This window comes from Eleutherodactylus coqui, chromosome 5 (assembly GCF_035609145.1).
Source record: "Eleutherodactylus coqui strain aEleCoq1 chromosome 5, aEleCoq1.hap1, whole genome shotgun sequence".
NCBI lineage: Eukaryota > Metazoa > Chordata > Amphibia > Anura > Eleutherodactylidae > Eleutherodactylus > Eleutherodactylus coqui.
This window is the reverse complement of record NC_089841.1, coordinates 262,752,357-262,766,650: the sequence shown is the minus strand read 5'-3', so window position 1 is coordinate 262,766,650 and position 14,294 is coordinate 262,752,357.

Below are 14,294 nucleotides of genomic sequence, written 5' to 3'. Positions count from 1 at the left end.
AACCAATAAAACCTATATTGAATAAAATAAAAATGATGCCGTTACCGGTAGTTCTGCAGCTTCTTGGTGGAAATAAAGACCATCTCCCGTCTCCAGGCTGCAGCAGAGACTGACTAAAATGGCTGCCAAGCCCGGTATTAATGCTTCTAAATTGATGACATCACAAAAGAGTGACATCATCAGCCTTCCAAACACCTGGCTCATTTGCATACAGTATGTATGTATGTGAGTCTGTCTGTCTATCTATCTATCTATCTATCTATCTATCTATCTATCTATCTATCTATCTATCTATCCATCTTTATTAATTATGTAGAATATAGATATGGATTATTTCTGAATTATAGATTTTGTAGATATAGATTAAAGATAGATTTAAGATTGTTTATGTGTGTGTGCATGTGTGTGTGTGTGTGTGTGTGTGTATATATGTAAATGTATGTATGTATGTATGTATGTATGTATGTATGTATGTATGTATGTGTATATATATATATATATATATATATATATATATAATGTAAAAAAAATATAAAATCTGTAGGTATGTATGGCGGAAAAAAAAGGCCTGCTGTATGTTTTTAAGTTCTTCGGATGACCATGCCGCTCTATTATTCTCCTTACTAGGGTCTACTAATGCCGGCCCAGGGGAAGGCAATAAAGCCCTATGGGGCCGAAGCCAATTTCCCTCATTTTAGGTAAAAAGTTTCCATCCGTCCCCACTCGAAATGCGGCCGGCCGAAGAGATCCCTCCAACCGACCGGCCGCCGCACCTTCAGAGACAAACTAGTGCTTGCTTCTAGTGTCATCGCCGGCTTAACCATCCTGTGTAGGGAGCTGACGAGTCCTGCAGCAGCAGCAGCAGGCTCTGCAAGCCTAGGATGCGTGAGCACGGTGCAAGAGGAAGGACTGAGGGTGTGAGGCTGGGCGCCGTTGAGAAGGCGTGGGGCGGGGCTATGCAAAGATTTAAAACTCTCCCAGCTGCCTGGGTGCATTGTGGGTGCGCCCAGAGTGCCGGCTGAGCGTGTTGCCTCAAGCCTTGGAAGTGGAGTTGGGCGGGCCGGGCTACAGGTGAAACCCGTTTCGGGTTATGGGTGTATGTGCAGGGGGTGCGCTCGCACCTGGGGCCCGGAGCCCTAGGGGGCCCATAAAGTCTCTCTTCCCCACATTGTAAACCAATGCTATCAAGGAAGCTTTATAGTTTGGGGGCCCAGTTCCAGACTTTGTACTGGGGCCCCGCAGCTTCAAGGTACACCTCTGGATCAGGATAATGCTAGGCCATTCCAACCAGCCTGTGTGAGTGACCTGCAGTCGCTGGTAGTCGAAAAGTGGCCGCCCGGCCGGCCCCGGATGCGCGCTTCAGAGTGGACAGACAGCAGCGGACCCCCAATCACACAGGCCCGAGGCTTGCTATGCAGCATGGAATACCTCATTGGACTGCAGCACTCCACGCGGGCTGAGATACACGCTCCACGTGGGATGGGCAGTATTCGTCCATGAAGATCCAGGCCAATGCTTAGAGATGGAGCAACACTCGGGGAGCAAAGAACTCCAACGAACGGACGCCTACTTTACAAGGATGTATTGCTTTATTCAATGCATGGACACAGAAACAGTTCAACCGCTCGATTACAGACCGCAGTCAATACAGTAAAGGAAGAAATGTGTCTGTTTAATGTAAACTTGCATGGAGCTCGTTTGTCAGCCACTGACGGACTGAATGCTGCTGCTGCCGCCACCGCCGCTGCTGCTGCATGTCTGAAACGTGGTCTGACGTTACATGCACCACCAGGGATAAGGCCTTGCCTATAAGCATTCCCCAGCTGGCAAAAATGGAACCTCCCTGCCTACTCCTCACCATGGAAGAACGGAACCTACCTTTCTTTTTAAAAAAAAAAGAAAGCCACAACAGCAGCAGCCAACTAGGTTTTGGTAGGCCGCTGTCTCCCCCTTGTGTGCTGCATAAAAAATGCACTCCACTAAAAATAACAATGATCCACGAAATAGAGCGTATGGAGAGAATGAGGCTTCTAGATGAGCCGTCAGGCTATGATAAATTGTATCACGCCTGGGCGATATGGATAGATGCCCGGAGCTCACCCCTATTTACTAGGTGGTTACAGACAGGGACATGTGAGTAACACGTTTAAATCACAATCGTAAAGAGAAACAACAATCCCGGAGCCCCCCCCCCCCCTTTTTGTTTTTTTTTTCTCTGTCTCCCATGTCATAGATACCTACCCTCCCTTACCGCTCCCCCTCTTACCCTCCCCTCCTTCCCCTGTTTGTAGACCTTATAAAATATCACAGACAAACATTATATAGTTCAACTTGAAATTTATTTATTAAGTTTCATTGTCAAAGTTATTTTTACATTGCTTTGAGATAAGGCAAAAGTTTCCCCCCCTCCATGAAACCAATAAAACCTATATTGAATAAAATAAAAATGATGCCGTTACCGGTAGTTCTGCAGCTTCTTGGTGGAAATAAAGACCATCTCCCGTCTCCAGGCTGCAGCAGAGACTGACTAAAATGGCTGCCAAGCCCGGTATTAATGCTTCTAAATTGATGACATCACAAAAGAGTGACATCATCAGCCTTCCAAACACCTGGCTCATTTGCATACAGTATGTATGTATGTGAGTCTGTCTGTCTATCTATCTATCTATCTATCTATCTATCTATCTATCTATCTATCTATCTATCTATCTATCTATCTATCTATCCTATCTATCTTTATTAATTATGTAGAATATAGATATGGATTATTTCTGAATTATAGATTTTGTAGATATAGATTAAAGATAGATTTAAGATTGTTTATGTGTGTGTGCATGTGTGTGTGTGTGTGTGTGTGTGTGTATATATGTAAATATATATATATATGTGTGTGTATATATGTATATATGTGTGTGTGTGTGTGTGTGTGTGTGTGCATATATATATATATATATATATATATATATATATATATATATATATATATTTATATATATATATATATATAATGTAAAAAAAATATAAAATCTGTAGGTATGTATGGCGGAAAAAAAAGGCCTGCTGTATGTTTTTAAGTTCTTCGGATGACCATGCCGCTCTATTATTCTCCTTACTAGGGTCTACTAATGCCGGCCCAGGGGAAGGCAATAAAGCCCTATGGGGCCGAAGCCAATTTCCCTCATTTTAGGTAAAAAGTTTCCATCCGTCCCCACTCGAAATGCGGCCGGCCGAAGAGATCCCTCCAACCGACCGGCCGCCGCACCTTCAGAGACAAACTAGTGCTTGCTTCTAGTGTCATCGCCGGCTTAACCATCCTGTGTAGGGAGCTGACGAGTCCTGCAGCAGCAGCAGCAGCAGCAGGCTCTGCAAGCCTAGGATGCGTGAGCACGGTGCAAGAGGAAGGACTGAGGGTGTGAGGCTGGGCGCCGTTGAGAAGGCGTGGGGCGGGGCTATGCAAAGATTTAAAACTCTCCCAGCTGCCTGGGTGCATTGTGGGTGCGCCCAGAGTGCCGGCTGAGCGTGTTGCCTCAAGCCTTGGAAGTGGAGTTGGGCGGGCCGGGCTACAGGTGAAACCCGTTTCGGGTTATGGGTGTATGTGCAGGGGGTGCGCTCGCACCTGGGGCCCGGAGCCCTAGGGGGCCCATAAAGTCTCTCTTCCCCACATTGTAAACCAATGCTATCAAGGAAGCTTTATAGTTTGGGGGCCCAGTTCCAGACTTTGTACTGGGGCCCCGCAGCTTCAAGGTACACCTCTGGATCAGGATAATGCTAGGCCATTCCAACCAGCCTGTGTGAGTGACCTGTAGTCGAAAAGTGGCCGCCCGGCCGGCCCCGGATGCGCGCTTCAGAGTGGACAGACAGCAGCGGACCCCCAATCAAACAGGCCCGAGGCTTGCTATGCAGCATGGAATACCTCATTGGACTGCAGCACTCCACGCGGGCTGAGATACACGCTCCACGTGGGATGGGCAGTATTCGTCCATGAAGATCCAGGCCAATGCTTAGAGATGGAGCAACACTCGGGGAGCAAAGAACTCCAACGAACGGACGCCTACTTTACAAGGATGTATTGCTTTATTCAATGCATGGACACAGAAACAGTTCAACCGCTCGATTACAGACCGCAGTCAATACAGTAAAGGAAGAAATGTGTCTGTTTAATGTAAACTTGCATGGAGCTCGTTTGTCAGCCACTGACGGACTGAATGCTGCTGCTGCCGCCACCGCCGCTGCTGCTGCATGTCTGAAACGTGGTCTGACGTTACATGCACCACCAGGGATAAGGCCTTGCCTATAAGCATTCCCCAGCTGGCAAAAATGGAACCTCCCTGCCTATTCCTCACCATGGAAGAACGGAACCTACCTTTTTTTTAAAAAAAAAAAGAAAGCCACAACAGCAGCAGCCAACTAGATTTTGGTAGGCCGCTGTCTCCCCCTTGTGTGCTGCATAAAAAATGCACTCCACTAAAAATAACAATGATCCACGAAATAGAGCGTATGGAGAGAATGAGGCTTCTAGATGAGCCGTCAGGCTATGATAAATTGTATCACGCCTGGGCGATATGGATAGATGCCCGGAGCTCACCCCTATTTACTAGGTGGTTACAGACAGGGACATGTGAGTAACACGTTTAAATCACAATCGTAAAGAGAAACAACAATCCCGGAGCCCCCCCCCCCCCCCTTTTTGTTTTTTTTTTCTCTGTCTCCCATGTCATAGATACCTACCCTCCCTTACCGCTCCCCCTCTTACCCTCCCCTCCTTCCCCTGTTTGTAGACCTTATAAAATATCACAGACAAACATTATATAGTTCAACTTGAAATTTATTTATTAAGTTTCATTGTCAAAGTTATTTTTACATTGCTTTGAGATAAGGCAAAAGTTTCCCCCCCTCCATGAAACCAATAAAACCTATATTGAATAAAATAAAAATGATGCCGTTACCGGTAGTTCTGCAGCTTCTTGGTGGAAATAAAGACCATCTCCCGTCTCCAGGCTGCAGCAGAGACTGACTAAAATGGCTGCCAAGCCCGGTATTAATGCTTCTAAATTGATGACATCACAAAAGAGTGACATCATCAGCCTTCCAAACACCTGGCTCATTTGCATACAGTATGTATGTATGTGAGTCTGTCTGTCTATCTATCTATCTATCTATCTATCTATCTATCTATCTATCTATCTATCTATCTATCTATCTATCTATCTATCCATCTTTATTAATTATGTAGAATATAGATATGGATTATTTCTGAATTATAGATTTTGTAGATATAGATTAAAGATAGATTTAAGATTGTTTATGTGTGTGTGCATGTGTGTGTGTGTGTGTGTGTGTGTATATATGTAAATGTATGTATGTATGTATGTATGTATGTATGTATGTATGTATGTATGTATGTGTATATATATATATATATATATATATATAATGTAAAAAAAATATAAAATCTGTAGGTATGTATGGCGGAAAAAAAAGGCCTGCTGTATGTTTTTAAGTTCTTCGGATGACCATGCCGCTCTATTATTCTCCTTACTAGGGTCTACTAATGCCGGCCCAGGGGAAGGCAATAAAGCCCTATGGGGCCGAAGCCAATTTCCCTCATTTTAGGTAAAAAGTTTCCATCCGTCCCCACTCGAAATGCGGCCGGCCGAAGAGATCCCTCCAACCGACCGGCCGCCGCACCTTCAGAGACAAACTAGTGCTTGCTTCTAGTGTCATCGCCGGCTTAACCATCCTGTGTAGGGAGCTGACGAGTCCTGCAGCAGCAGCAGCAGCAGCAGCAGCAGGCTCTGCAAGCCTAGGATGCGTGAGCACGGTGCAAGAGGAAGGACTGAGGGTGTGAGGCTGGGCGCCGTTGAGAAGGCGTGGGGCGGGGCTATGCAAAGATTTAAAACTCTCCCAGCTGCCTGGGTGCATTGTGGGTGCGCCCAGAGTGCCGGCTGAGCGTGTTGCCTCAAGCCTTGGAAGTGGAGTTGGGCGGGCCGGGCTACAGGTGAAACCCGTTTCGGGTTATGGGTGTATGTGCAGGGGGTGCGCTCGCACCTGGGGCCCGGAGCCCTAGGGGGCCCATAAAGTCTCTCTTCCCCACATTGTAAACCAATGCTATCAAGGAAGCTTTATAGTTTGGGGGCCCAGTTCCAGACTTTGTACTGGGGCCCCGCAGCTTCAAGGTACACCTCTGGATCAGGATAATGCTAGGCCATTCCAACCAGCCTGTGTGAGTGACCTGCAGTCGCTGGTAGTCGAAAAGTGGCCGCCCGGCCGGCCCCGGATGCACGCTTCAGAGTGGACAGACAGCAGCGGACCCCCAATCACACAGGCCCGAGGCTTGCTATGCAGCATGGAATACCTCATTGGACTGCAGCACTCCACGCGGGCTGAGATACACGCTCCACGTGGGATGGGCAGTATTCGTCCATGAAGATCCAGGCCAATGCTTAGAGATGGAGCAACACTCGGGGAGCAAAGAACTCCAACGAACGGACGCCTACTTTACAAGGATGTATTGCTTTATTCAATGCATGGACACAGAAACAGTTCAACCGCTCGATTACAGACCGCAGTCAATACAGTAAAGGAAGAAATGTGTCTGTTTAATGTAAACTTGCATGGAGCTCGTTTGTCAGCCACTGACGGACTGAATGCTGCTGCTGCCGCCACCGCCGCTGCTGCTGCATGTCTGAAACGTGGTCTGACGTTACATGCACCACCAGGGATAAGGCCTTGCCTATAAGCATTCCCCAGCTGGCAAAAATGGAACCTCCCTGCCTACTCCTCACCATGGAAGAACGGAACCTACCTTTCTTTTTAAAAAAAAAAGAAAGCCACAACAGCAGCAGCCAACTAGGTTTTGGTAGGCCGCTGTCTCCCCCTTGTGTGCTGCATAAAAAATGCACTCCACTAAAAATAACAATGATCCACGAAATAGAGCGTATGGAGAGAATGAGGCTTCTAGATGAGCCGTCAGGCTATGATAAATTGTATCACGCCTGGGCGATATGGATAGATGCCCGGAGCTCACCCCTATTTACTAGGTGGTTACAGACAGGGACATGTGAGTAACACGTTTAAATCACAATCGTAAAGAGAAACAACAATCCCGGAGCCCCCCCCCCCCTTTTTGTTTTTTTTTTCTCTGTCTCCCATGTCATAGATACCTACCCTCCCTTACCGCTCCCCCTCTTACCCTCCCCTCCTTCCCCTGTTTGTAGACCTTATAAAATATCACAGACAAACATTATATAGTTCAACTTGAAATTTATTTATTAAGTTTCATTGTCAAAGTTATTTTTACATTGCTTTGAGATAAGGCAAAAGTTTCCCCCCCTCCATGAAACCAATAAAACCTATATTGAATAAAATAAAAATGATGCCGTTACCGGTAGTTCTGCAGCTTCTTGGTGGAAATAAAGACCATCTCCCGTCTCCAGGCTGCAGCAGAGACTGACTAAAATGGCTGCCAAGCCCGGTATTAATGCTTCTAAATTGATGACATCACAAAAGAGTGACATCATCAGCCTTCCAAACACCTGGCTCATTTGCATACAGTATGTATGTATGTGAGTCTGTCTGTCTATCTATCTATCTATCTATCTATCTATCTATCTATCTATCTATCTATCTATCTATCTATCTATCCTATCTATCTTTATTAATTATGTAGAATATAGATATGGATTATTTCTGAATTATAGATTTTGTAGATATAGATTAAAGATAGATTTAAGATTGTTTATGTGTGTGTGCATGTGTGTGTGTGTGTGTGTGTGTGTGTATATATGTAAATATATATATATATGTGTGTGTATATATGTATATATGTGTGTGTGTGTGTGTGTGTGTGTGCATATATATATATATATATATATATATATATATATTTATATATATATATATATATAATGTAAAAAAAATATAAAATCTGTAGGTATGTATGGCGGAAAAAAAAGGCCTGCTGTATGTTTTTAAGTTCTTCGGATGACCATGCCGCTCTATTATTCTCCTTACTAGGGTCTACTAATGCCGGCCCAGGGGAAGGCAATAAAGCCCTATGGGGCCGAAGCCAATTTCCCTCATTTTAGGTAAAAAGTTTCCATCCGTCCCCACTCGAAATGCGGCCGGCCGAAGAGATCCCTCCAACCGACCGGCCGCCGCACCTTCAGAGACAAACTAGTGCTTGCTTCTAGTGTCATCGCCGGCTTAACCATCCTGTGTAGGGAGCTGACGAGTCCTGCAGCAGCAGCAGCAGCAGCAGGCTCTGCAAGCCTAGGATGCGTGAGCACGGTGCAAGAGGAAGGACTGAGGGTGTGAGGCTGGGCGCCGTTGAGAAGGCGTGGGGCGGGGCTATGCAAAGATTTAAAACTCTCCCAGCTGCCTGGGTGCATTGTGGGTGCGCCCAGAGTGCCGGCTGAGCGTGTTGCCTCAAGCCTTGGAAGTGGAGTTGGGCGGGCCGGGCTACAGGTGAAACCCGTTTCGGGTTATGGGTGTATGTGCAGGGGGTGCGCTCGCACCTGGGGCCCGGAGCCCTAGGGGGCCCATAAAGTCTCTCTTCCCCACATTGTAAACCAATGCTATCAAGGAAGCTTTATAGTTTGGGGGCCCAGTTCCAGACTTTGTACTGGGGCCCCGCAGCTTCAAGGTACACCTCTGGATCAGGATAATGCTAGGCCATTCCAACCAGCCTGTGTGAGTGACCTGTAGTCGAAAAGTGGCCGCCCGGCCGGCCCCGGATGCGCGCTTCAGAGTGGACAGACAGCAGCGGACCCCCAATCAAACAGGCCCGAGGCTTGCTATGCAGCATGGAATACCTCATTGGACTGCAGCACTCCACGCGGACTGAGATACACGCTCCACGTGGGATGGGCAGTATTCGTCCATGAAGATCCAGGCCAATGCTTAGAGATGGAGCAACACTCGGGGAGCAAAGAACTCCAACGAACGGACGCCTACTTTACAAGGATGTATTGCTTTATTCAATGCATGGACACAGAAACAGTTCAACCGCTCGATTACAGACCGCAGTCAATACAGTAAAGGAAGAAATGTGTCTGTTTAATGTAAACTTGCATGGAGCTCGTTTGTCAGCCACTGACGGACTGAATGCTGCTGCTGCCGCCACCGCCGCTGCTGCTGCATGTCTGAAACGTGGTCTGACGTTACATGCACCACCAGGGATAAGGCCTTGCCTATAAGCATTCCCCAGCTGGCAAAAATGGAACCTCCCTGCCTATTCCTCACCATGGAAGAACGGAACCTACCTTTTTTTTAAAAAAAAAAAGAAAGCCACAACAGCAGCAGCCAACTAGATTTTGGTAGGCCGCTGTCTCCCCCTTGTGTGCTGCATAAAAAATGCACTCCACTAAAAATAACAATGATCCACGAAATAGAGCGTATGGAGAGAATGAGGCTTCTAGATGAGCCGTCAGGCTATGATAAATTGTATCACGCCTGGGCGATATGGATAGATGCCCGGAGCTCACCCCTATTTACTAGGTGGTTACAGACAGGGACATGTGAGTAACACGTTTAAATCACAATCGTAAAGAGAAACAACAATCCCGGAGCCCCCCCCCCCCCCCCCCTTTTTGTTTTTTTTTTCTCTGTCTCCCATGTCATAGATACCTACCCTCCCTTACCGCTCCCCCTCTTACCCTCCCCTCCTTCCCCTGTTTGTAGACCTTATAAAATATCACAGACAAACATTATATAGTTCAACTTGAAATTTATTTATTAAGTTTCATTGTCAAAGTTATTTTTACATTGCTTTGAGATAAGGCAAAAGTTTCCCCCCCTCCATGAAACCAATAAAACCTATATTGAATAAAATAAAAATGATGCCGTTACCGGTAGTTCTGCAGCTTCTTGGTGGAAATAAAGACCATCTCCCGTCTCCAGGCTGCAGCAGAGACTGACTAAAATGGCTGCCAAGCCCGGTATTAATGCTTCTAAATTGATGACATCACAAAAGAGTGACATCATCAGCCTTCCAAACACCTGGCTCATTTGCATACAGTATGTATGTATGTGAGTCTATCTATCTATCTATCTATCTATCTATCTATCTATCTATCTATCTATCTATCTATCTATCTATCCCATCTATCTTTATTAATTATGTAGAATATAGATATGGATTATTTCTGAATTATAGATTTTGTAGATATAGATTAAAGATAGATTTAAGATTGTTTATGTGTGTGTGCATGTGTGTGTGTGTGTGTGTGTGTATATATGTATATGTATATGTATGTATGTATGTATGTATGTATGTATGTGTATATATATATATATATATAATGTAAAAAAAATATAAAATCTGTAGGTATGTATGGCGGAAAAAAAAGGCCTGCTGTATGTTTTTAAGTTCTTCGGATGACCATGCCGCTCTATTATTCTCCTTACTAGGGTCTACTAATGCCGGCCCAGGGGAAGGCAATAAAGCCCTATGGGGCCGAAGCCAATTTCCCTCATTTTAGGTAAAAAGTTTCCATCCGTCCCCACTCGAAATGCGGCCGGCCGAAGAGATCCCTCCAACCGACCGGCCGCCGCACCTTCAGAGACAAACTAGTGCTTGCTTCTAGTGTCATCGCCGGCTTAACCATCCTGTGTAGGGAGCTGACGAGTCCTGCAGCAGCAGCAGCAGCAGCAGCAGGCTCTGCAAGCCTAGGATGCGTGAGCACGGTGCAAGAGGAAGGACTGAGGGTGTGAGGCTGGGCGCCGTTGAGAAGGCGTGGGGCGGGGCTATGCAAAGATTTAAAACTCTCCCAGCTGCCTGGGTGCATTGTGGGTGCGCCCAGAGTGCCGGCTGAGCGTGTTGCCTCAAGCCTTGGAAGTGGAGTTGGGCGGGCCGGGCTACAGGTGAAACCCGTTTCGGGTTATGGGTGTATGTGCAGGGGGTGCGCTTGCACCTGGGGCCCGGAGCCCTAGGGGGCCCATAAAGTCTCTCTTCCCCACATTGTAAACCAATGCTATCAAGGAAGCTTTATAGTTTGGGGGCCCAGTTCCAGACTTTGTACTGGGGCCCCGCAGCTTCAAGGTACACCTCTGGATCAGGATAATGCTAGGCCATTCCAACCAGCCTGTGTGAGTGACCTGCAGTCGCTGGTAGTCGAAAAGTGGCCGCCCGGCCGGCCCCGGATGCGCGCTTCAGAGTGGACAGACAGCAGCGGACCCCCAATCACACAGGCCCGAGGCTTGCTATGCAGCATGGAATACCTCATTGGACTGCAGCACTCCACGCGGGCTGAGATACACGCTCCACGTGGGATGGGCAGTATTCGTCCATGAAGATCCAGGCCAATGCTTAGAGATGGAGCAACACTCGGGGAGCAAAGAACTCCAACGAACGGACGCCTACTTTACAAGGATGTATTGCTTTATTCAATGCATGGACACAGAAACAGTTCAACCGCTCGATTACAGACCGCAGTCAATACAGTAAAGGAAGAAATGTGTCTGTTTAATGTAAACTTGCATGGAGCTCGTTTGTCAGCCACTGACGGACTGAATGCTGCTGCTGCCGCCACCGCCGCTGCTGCTGCATGTCTGAAACGTGGTCTGACGTTACATGCACCACCAGGGATAAGGCCTTGCCTATAAGCATTCCCCAGCTGGCAAAAATGGAACCTCCCTGCCTATTCCTCACCATGGAAGAACGGAACCTACCTTTTTTTTTAAAAAAAAAAGAAAGCCACAACAGCAGCAGCCAACTAGGTTTTGGTAGGCCGCTGTCTCCCCCTTGTGTGCTGCATAAAAAATGCACTCCACTAAAAATAACAATGATCCACGAAATAGAGCGTATGGAGAGAATGAGGCTTCTAGATGAGCCGTCAGGCTATGATAAATTGTATCACGCCTGGGCGATATGGATAGATGCCCGGAGCTCACCCCTATTTACTAGGTGGTTACAGACAGGGACATGTGAGTAACACGTTTAAATCACAATCGTAAAGAGAAACAACAATCCCGGAGCCCCCCCCCCCCCTTTTTGTTTTTTTTTTCTCTGTCTCCCATGTCATAGATACCTACCCTCCCTTACCGCTCCCCCTCTTACCCTCCCCTCCTTCCCCTGTTTGTAGACCTTATAAAATATCACAGACAAACATTATATAGTTCAACTTGAAATTTATTTATTAAGTTTCATTGTCAAAGTTATTTTTACATTGCTTTGAGATAAGGCAAAAGTTTCCCCCCCTCCATGAAACCAATAAAACCTATATTGAATAAAATAAAAATGATGCCGTTACCGGTAGTTCTGCAGCTTCTTGGTGGAAATAAAGACCATCTCCCGTCTCCAGGCTGCAGCAGAGACTGACTAAAATGGCTGCCAAGCCCGGTATTAATGCTTCTAAATTGATGACATCACAAAAGAGTGACATCATCAGCCTTCCAAACACCTGGCTCATTTGCATACAGTATGTATGTATGTGAGTCTGTCTGTCTATCTATCTATCTATCTATCTATCTATCTATCTATCTATCTATCTATCTATCTATCCTATCTATCTTTATTAATTATGTAGAATATAGATATGGATTATTTCTGAATTATAGATTTTGTAGATATAGATTAAAGATAGATTTAAGATTGTTTATGTGTGTGTGCATGTGTGTGTGTGTGTGTGTGTGTATATATATGTAAATGTATGTATGTATGTATGTATGTATGTATGTATGTGTATATATATATATATATATAATGTAAAAAAAATATAAAATCTGTAGGTATGTATGGCGGAAAAAAAAGGCCTGCTGTATGTTTTTAAGTTCTTCGGATGACCATGCCGCTCTATTATTCTCCTTACTAGGGTCTACTAATGCCGGCCCAGGGGAAGGCAATAAAGCCCTATGGGGCCGAAGCCAATTTCCCTCATTTTAGGTAAAAAGTTTCCATCCGTCCCCACTCGAAATGCGGCCGGCCGAAGAGATCCCTCCAACCGACCGGCCGCCGCACCTTCAGAGACAAACTAGTGCTTGCTTCTAGTGTCATCGCCGGCTTAACCATCCTGTGTAGGGAGCTGACGAGTCCTGCAGCAGCAGCAGCAGCAGGCTCTGCAAGCCTAGGATGCGTGAGCACGGTGCAAGAGGAAGGACTGAGGGTGTGAGGCTGGGCGCCGTTGAGAAGGCGTGGGGCGGGGCTATGCAAAGATTTAAAACTCTCCCAGCTGCCTGGGTGCATTGTGGGTGCGCCCAGAGTGCCGGCTGAGCGTGTTGCCTCAAGCCTTGGAAGTGGAGTTGGGCGGGCCGGGCTACAGGTGAAACCCGTTTCGGGTTATGGGTGTATGTGCAGGGGGTGCGCTCGCACCTGGGGCCCATAAAGTCTCTCTTCCCCACATTGTAAACCAATGCTATCAAGGAAGCTTTATAGTTTGGGGGCCCAGTTCCAGACTTTGTACTGGGGCCCCGCAGCTTCAAGGTACACCTCTGGATCAGGATAATGCTAGGCCATTCCAACCAGCCTGTGTGAGTGACCTGCAGTCGCTGGTAGTCGAAAAGTGGCCGCCCGGCCGGCCCCGGATGCGCGCTTCAGAGTGGACAGACAGCAGCGGACCCCCAATCACACAGGCCCGAGGCTTGCTATGCAGCATGGAATACCTCATTGGACTGCAGCACTCCACGCGGGCTGAGATACACGCTCCACGTGGGATGGGCAGTATTCGTCCATGAAGATCCAGGCCAATGCTTAGAGATGGAGCAACACTCGGGGAGCAAAGAACTCCAACGAACGGACGCCTACTTTACAAGGATGTATTGCTTTATTCAATGCATGGACACAGAAACAGTTCAACCGCTCGATTACAGACCGCAGTCAATACAGTAAAGGAAGAAATGTGTCTGTTTAATGTAAACTTGCATGGAGCTCGTTTGTCAGCCACTGACGGACTGAATGCTGCTGCTGCCGCCACCGCCGCTGCTGCTGCATGTCTGAAACGTGGTCTGACGTTACATGCACCACCAGGGATAAGGCCTTGCCTATAAGCATTCCCCAGCTGGCAAAAATGGAACCTCCCTGCCTATTCCTCACCATGGAAGAACGGAACCTACCTTTTTTTTTAAAAAAAAAAGAAAGCCACAACAGCAGCAGCCAACTAGATTTTGGTAGGCCGCTGTCTCCCCCTTGTGTGCTGCATAAAAAATGCACTCCACTAAAAATAACAATGATCCACGAAATAGAGCGTATGGAGAGAATGAGGCTTCTAGATGAGCCGTCAGGCTATGATAAATTGTATCACGCCTGGGCGATATGGATAGATGCCCGGAGCTCACCCCTATTTACTAGGTGGTTACAG